Source organism: Penaeus japonicus, unplaced genomic scaffold (genome assembly GCF_977035675.1).
Source record: "Penaeus japonicus unplaced genomic scaffold, GWHDUDI00000001_assembly GWHDUDI00000012, whole genome shotgun sequence".
NCBI lineage: Eukaryota > Metazoa > Arthropoda > Malacostraca > Decapoda > Penaeidae > Penaeus > Penaeus japonicus.
The window spans coordinates 8,539,448-8,546,947 of NW_028234414.1; the positions used below are offsets into that span (position 1 = coordinate 8,539,448).

Here is a 7,500-nt window from a genome sequence, read left to right on the forward strand (position 1 = left end):
CCTCCCTCCTTGTGCCTCTAAATGGCAAGGCGCACTACCAACTAATCTCTAGCACAGCACCCATGTTCATCACATTAACACACACCACAGCGAAGGTCAGTCAGCACTAAGCTCCCCACGACATCCCACGCAGCCGGTATGCAGCCGCTAACTACCACTCAAGAGCCCCCTTGGGGTGCACTGCCAGGCCACGCTCTGGGCATCCTCATTTGTGTCCTGGATCTTCTCTCGAACAAAACCCAAGATAACCACCGCAATAACATTGAAAATACAACTGTTGGGTCTTGATGTTACGTTCCATCCACCAGAAAGTGCACAAGTACACATACAACCACGTAGCAGTTACAAGTACATACTAGTGTATATGCGTGCCAAAATATTGCTAACGGAATGTCACACCCACAGAACGTGCAACAAGCAAATGCCGAAGCGTCCTTGTGGTCAGAGGCAGTGGCGTCTCAGAGGTCAATGCATGCGACGACACCGAGAAAACGCCCCGTCAACTACCCACAGAAAAGAACCAACTTCAAATCCCGGTAACACGTCAGAATACCAAGTCTGACTGAAAAAAACATGTTCATGCACTCCGGAGAAAAAAAAACAAACAAGAATCCGAAATCAAATATGATGTCATAGCGTTTGTTTGCATTCCCAGTTGCACCCAATAGAAATGCGTGTATCATGACACATCCGAGGTAAAGAGATATTCGTTTGAAAACAGTTCCCTTTTCTCATTCCAATATCCCAAGAACCAAGAAAACATTCACAGAAAAAAAAACAATTATGCGCTGACTGACAACGTCAACATGAGCTGCATGTGTCCACGAGACTGTGAAATGTATTTAAATAACACGCTTCTGGCCAGTGCTACGTCTTTTTCCCTTCCCTTTTCACATCTTTACATTCGTATCTACATTTCAATGAACACATACACGTCGTGCACAAGCATGTTACCAATAACTAATGTAACCTCACGTGTGCATATTTGCATACGCAGTTGTATACAGATATATAATACTTGGATCTCGTTCGCCCCCCTCTTTAAGTCCTTTCACTCCCTCTCTCCCCTCATTTCCCTTCCACCGCTGCCGTCGCCACACCTGGCTGGTTCTGCGGTCCTTTGTTGGCGTTACTGTGGCTGAGTAGTCTCAGTCTCGCCTGTATTCAAATGACACATTAACATAATGACTCGCTCATTAACTGAAGGCTGTCTTGCTGGCCTTATTAAGCCTCGTCATCTAATATTCTCCCGGTCGGGACTTTTGAACGACGCGGCGTTAACGAGGGACAGTTCGCGAGCGGAAAAGGGGGAAGGATGACAGGACGGAGCAGAAAAGTTGCAAGAATATTTATTTTATCAAGAATATTTATTTTTTTCTATACGTCGCCCTTTCTTTTCGTAGAAAGTGGCACCCCTTACAACAAGCTAATAACAGCCTCTAAAAGCGCAACTCTCTTGGCTCTGTCATGAAATCATGACTGCTCTTTCTTGGCAAGACGCAAATATAATAGCATGAACCAAACACATGAAGAGAAGCTCTGTTAATTCCCAAAATCAAATATCAAACACGATTTCTCGTCAACCGCTTTTGATGTTTGCCAAACAAGGAATTGCGAGTTTAATAAATAATTCTGAAGATATACATACTAAAATGAGGTCAACTAGAAAGAAAAAAACGCATATGCTCCCGATCTCACTTCTCTTCACCAACTCTATTCTTCTCTGTTTTTTTATTAAAATATTCTTGCTGCTGATGTTGCTTCTTGTTCTTCTTCCTCTTCTTCATGTTCCTACTCTTGTTCCTATTCCTCTTCTTCCTTTTCCTCTTTCTCCTCCTCCTCCTTCCTCCTCTTCGTCCTCTGCTCTGACTACCTCTCTCCCTCCCCTCATTTCCTGACGATTTTCTCTCTCCTCCTCCCATCTCCTGTCAAGTCGGTCGGAGCCGCCAGACTATTTAGGTCGTCGCCCGCCATGGAAATCCATGAGGGCATGGAAAAAGCAGCCGGGTTTGCGAAGATTTAACCTACCGAGAAGGTCAAGGTCTAATCACCGTTCAGATAATTACAAAAAAGAAGTGGAAAAAAATGAAAACTCCTTCTCAGAAGCTTGGGAAATTTCCATCGATAATTTTACTCTCGTCTCATTTTTGGTGGAGATCCTTTGCGTGCCTAGAATCTCCTGATTTGATTTGATTTGACGCACAGCCTAAAATGGAACGCGTTCGAGTGATGCACCAAAACCAAGGTCTAATTCTTTCAAAAGAGTATTCTATTAAAACTCGAGAACATAAAATCACACCCATCTACGACTCTTCAGCTCTTTTTTTTCCTCGTTCTACACTCTTCGTCTATATACCTATCAATTTATCCATAATTATTGCTCTTTATCGCTTTCTTTACCTTGTGCCCCTTCTATCTCAACCCCTCAACTTCCCCTTTCTTTTGTGTTTGTGTTTGTATTTGTCTTTATCTTTGTTTCGTCTCGTCTTGTGTCCCTCTCCCTCCCTCATTACAGATTGGCCAGCATGACAAGTGCACCGGTCAAATTATCAGGAAAAGGGGTGGGGGAAGGCACCTGAACCCCCCCCTACCCCCCACCCCCCGAAGCTGCCATGAAACCGCGGGCCACTGACTCCGACCCCCATAAAGCTTTTGGCCATCTCCACTTCCGTGAAACTGCCACTTAGGCAATGTCTCCACTCGGAATGGTGGGGGGAGGGAGACAGGAAAGGGAGAGGGAAGGGGGGAGGGAGTAAGGGAGGGAGAGAAGAAATTGAGAGATATGACGTGTGGGATGAAGTGTGGGATTGAGGAGAAAAGAGGTACATCAAACAGGGGGGGGGGGGGGGGGAATAGCAATCCAACGATTTTTTTTTTGTGTGTTTGTATTCCGGACGCTCTTTACGTCAAAAAAAAGAAACAAAGAAAAAAATGTACACACGACTATTAGTCAAGCTATCCCGAGAAGCGATTGGCTCAACCAGAAATCCCGTTGCGAAAATAGCCAATCAAAGAGAAGGGGAGGGGGGAGAGAGGCAGAAAAAATTAGAGTTCCTGAATTGTGATGCAGTTCCTATTACGGACTCGAGCAAGAGGTAAATATTATATATATATATATATATATATATATATATATATATATATATATATATACATATATATATGTAATATATATATATACAGATATGTAATATATATATGTAATATATATATATATATATATATATATATATATATATATATATATATACATATATGTAATATATATATATATATATATATACATATATATATGTAATATATATATATACATATATATATGTAATATATATATATATATACATATATATATGTAATATATACATATACATATATATATATATATATATATATATATATATATATATATATATATATATATATATATATGGACATAAGACAAGTCATGGATCGAAGTCATGTAACGTCAACGCATCCCTTCCCGCGCAGAATCACACTGCCGCTGAAGCACCCATGACTCACACTTCCTGTCATCAAATACGCTACTCGATCTTCCTCTTTAAAAGGCGGTCAACGAACTGTAGACATCAGTTATCAAGGTAACAAGGGAAGGAGAGAGCAAAAAATATAATTACCCCAACCAGTTTTTAAATCATTCTAGCAGCAGCAGTAATACTACTAGTAGCATCAATAGAAGTACTACTACTACTACTAGCAGTAGTAGTATTGGAAGAAGTAGTACTAGTATTAGTAGTACTAGTAGTAGTAGTACTAGTAATAGTAGCACTACTAATAGTAGTACAAGTGATAGTAGTAGTAGTAGTAGTAGTAGTAGTAGCAGTAGCAGCAGTAGTAGTATGTATACTACTACCAGTAGTGCTATTACTGCTAGTGCTACTAGTACTAGTCCTGGTAGTAGTACTAGTAATAGTTGCACTAGTAGTAGTACTAGTGATAGTACTAGTAGTAGTACTGGTGGTGTGATGGTAATGGTTGTATTAGTGTTGGTGTTAGTAGTAGTAGAAGTAGTAATAATAATTAATAATAGTAGTTGTTGTTGTTGCTGTAAGCCGTATCATCGTTTCTAGTCATTAATACCATCATCACTTCCATTATAAGTATCATTTCCATTTCCATAATCATCACTATAATCAATATTGCCACTAATATTGTGTGGGATTCAATGACAAGAACGCATATAATAAAACAAATGCAGGTACCACTATTAACAGTAATTGTAGTAACAATACTATCATCAATAATCATATCAATCATGATCATGATGAGATCATCACTATCATCTTATGGTTATAATGATAATGATCTCATCACATTTTTAATATGAGCATTAACAAGAAAATAACACGAATAATAATCTAAGTATCAATGATATTAGTAATTATGGTAATATTAGTTATGATTGTCATGGTGATATTTACGATTCAATTTTGATTAATAACGTTAATGACCATTCTAACAGTTTTAATCAAATTTTAACCATTATAACTTTATGCCAAAGTCTATTTTTCACTACCTTCAACCAACATATATAATTACCATATCTGATCATCATATTTTTCTTCGTCAACCTTGCAGTCGATCAGACAGCCGCAGACGATTAGAATACTCACGTAACTGGAATTACTTAATTTCTTCCAATAACACATCTTTCCCATCTATCTTTCGTAGTGCCTTATTCTATACAAACTCAAAACAACACAAGGGGGGTGGGGGTGGAAGGGGAGGAGAAGAGGAAAAAAGACTCGATACAACAGAAACCAAAAATATAGGCGATAAAAAAAAAAACAGAAAGAAGAGGAGTAAATAAGGCCTTGCCCAAATGCTGATGCGTTCTGACAGGCGATGACTCCGCATGGCAAAATCCGAAGTCGCACGGGTAAGCGGCTTTCGGAGATAATGGCCAGGAATATTTCGACCAATCGGAGGCCGGGAAACGGCACCAAATCACCCATGCGTGTCTATATGCTAATCGGTTCCTGGGAGAGGGAGGGGGGAAGGTTATGATTCCCGAGCTGAAATCTAAAGATGATACGGCACGATGCAGTGCTAAGGAACAGGAGCGATTGAAGAAAAGCAACTTCAGCAGGTATCATATATAATTGCTATATCAGAGAATGAATCTGACATGCATTATAATATCGACTGACATCTGTATCAAAATCTAATAAAAATGGAAAAAAGCCTCAACAAAGAAGCTACACTAACCTATGAATGCCAAATATAACAAATATTATTTGTCATAGTTTAAAAAGGTCCGTCTCCCACAATCATACAAAAAAGGTACATATTCTAAATTTGTTAAAGCCTTCCGCGTTCCTCACGCTGGTTGACAAGATCAGTGTGATAAATGTTCAAACAATCAGAACACACAGATTGAAGCCTTACATTACGGGGAAAGCAGGATTCGACGCGGATTAAAACAAGAGTGAAAACAATGAAACCTCTCAACGATACGAAAAGGAAGAATAATGCGAAATAGAGAGAAATAGAGAGAGAGAGAGAGAGAGAGAGAGAGAGAGAGAGAGAGAGAGAGAGAGAGAGAGAGAGAGAGAGAGAGAGAGAAGAGAAGAGAAGAGAAGAGAAGAGAAGAGGAGAGAAGAGAAGAGAAGAGAAGAGAAGAGAAGAGAAGAAAAGAAAAGAAAAGAAAAGAAAAGAAAAGAAAAGAGAAGAGAAGAGAAGAGAAGAGAAGAGAAGAGAAGAGAAAAGAGAAGAGAAAAGAGAAGAGAAGAGAGAGTGCGAAAATAAGAGTATGCATCGGATTACCTGCGATACACACGCACGTAAATATGTATATAAATATAAATAAATAAATAAATACATAAATAAATATATATATATCACATCTATAATACAACATACACATACACACACACACACACACACACACACACACACAAAACACTACACCATACAATACAATACACCACACCAAACCACTCACCACACCACAGACGAACGTGCATTCAAATTTAAAAAAACGTCCGCTTATAAAAACATCTATTTGCAGACAAATATACGAAGATATATGCGGATAAATATAAATATACACACAGCATATAAGGGCGTCAAGTACTTTACACTAGCGATGACCGATTCAGATATGAGGGACACATGACGCACTTGGCCAGCCTCATGATATTACAGCAAGATAAAGCAAAGATCACAGGGTACTTGCGCGCCCCTTTACAAGAGCAAAAATGGGCTATGAAACAATATATCGCTATAATGATTTTTTTTTCGCTGGATTGCAGCCTTGACTTAGGTGAGACATTCATACGAAACGACGACTGCAGCACTATCAAACGAGTCACACAATCATGACTTGTTGAAGCTTTTCCTAGAAATCGCTCTGCAAGGTCCGATTTAGCCTTGCAAATGTTTGCCCTCCAAATCCGTATGCATCTGTCGATTTACATAGGCTCTTTCCGTCACTCCATTTTCATGTTCCCTTTCAAGTTTTTCGATTATCATGGACTAAGTTTTACTTTTGCTCTTCTCTTTTTCCAGAGAATCAATCATCCCTCCATTACTAGTAACGTATTCTCCTTTAATCGAAGTTAGTAATAAACAATCACATCTTTGTATTTATCCTAAATTATATGGTATACCAAAATACATGGGTAGTGTAAAAACTCTACGCCACCACACTCCACGTTTCAATTACGTAGAATGCCGCGTGGAAGAAACTAAATGCAGACTTTGCAACGAAGAATAAAAACATCACATTATATCACATCAAACATCATATCTCTGAGCGCCATATGATATAGCCTTTAAGACCCACCTAGCATGAAGTATCCAAAGCTAAGTAACTATTACATATCAACTGATGTACTAAACGGATATGTTATATCCTAAATTCGGTATGTAATATCTTATGACCTTTTATCAAATGAAACAATGCCTGCCCATGTCTAAGCAGTACGCTGGGGTGGTAAATGAAATAATATATTTGAGGATATGATCATGTTATATAACTTCAATTGGTAATGTAATGTTATCATATAATGTCATGGCCCTAAATCAATGCTTTAAAGACTGCCTACGCCTGTGTACTTAGCCAGGGTGGTAAATAAAGGACTAAACTAAACTTAAGGGCGCAAATTTGGGGTAGCAATAAATATGATTTCCCTATCCTACATTACCAAATATTTATTCAGCTTCACATCTGCTTTCTTCTTACGCATTTAATAAGCACTTTATAAGTAAGTGGTTGGGTTATATTTCTTTGTTTATTCGATACGTAGTGCATAAGAATTAGACTCCTCGGTTGGAAAATCTGTTCCACTTACCATTATGAAAATGTCTCCCCTTCAATCTCCAGAGAATACCATTTCCAATAACCTTTACTGGCGTTCAATGTCATTCGATATACTGTTCTCATCTCGAATACCGTTTTAGTTCCAAAGAAGACCTGTATTCAACCACAAAGCGCTCCGGTATTTCCGTAAAAAAAAGGCAGTTCCTACACGTGCTGCC

The 7,500-nt window shown here is 38.7% G+C and overlaps 1 protein-coding gene across 7 annotated transcripts in view; it reads right to left on the minus strand.

The window, feature by feature from the left end:
* The window catches only part of krz (beta-arrestin protein kurtz), a 125,139-nt gene that overhangs the window by 35,995 nt on the left and 81,644 nt on the right, over window positions 1–7,500 (minus strand). The window lies entirely within an intron of this gene.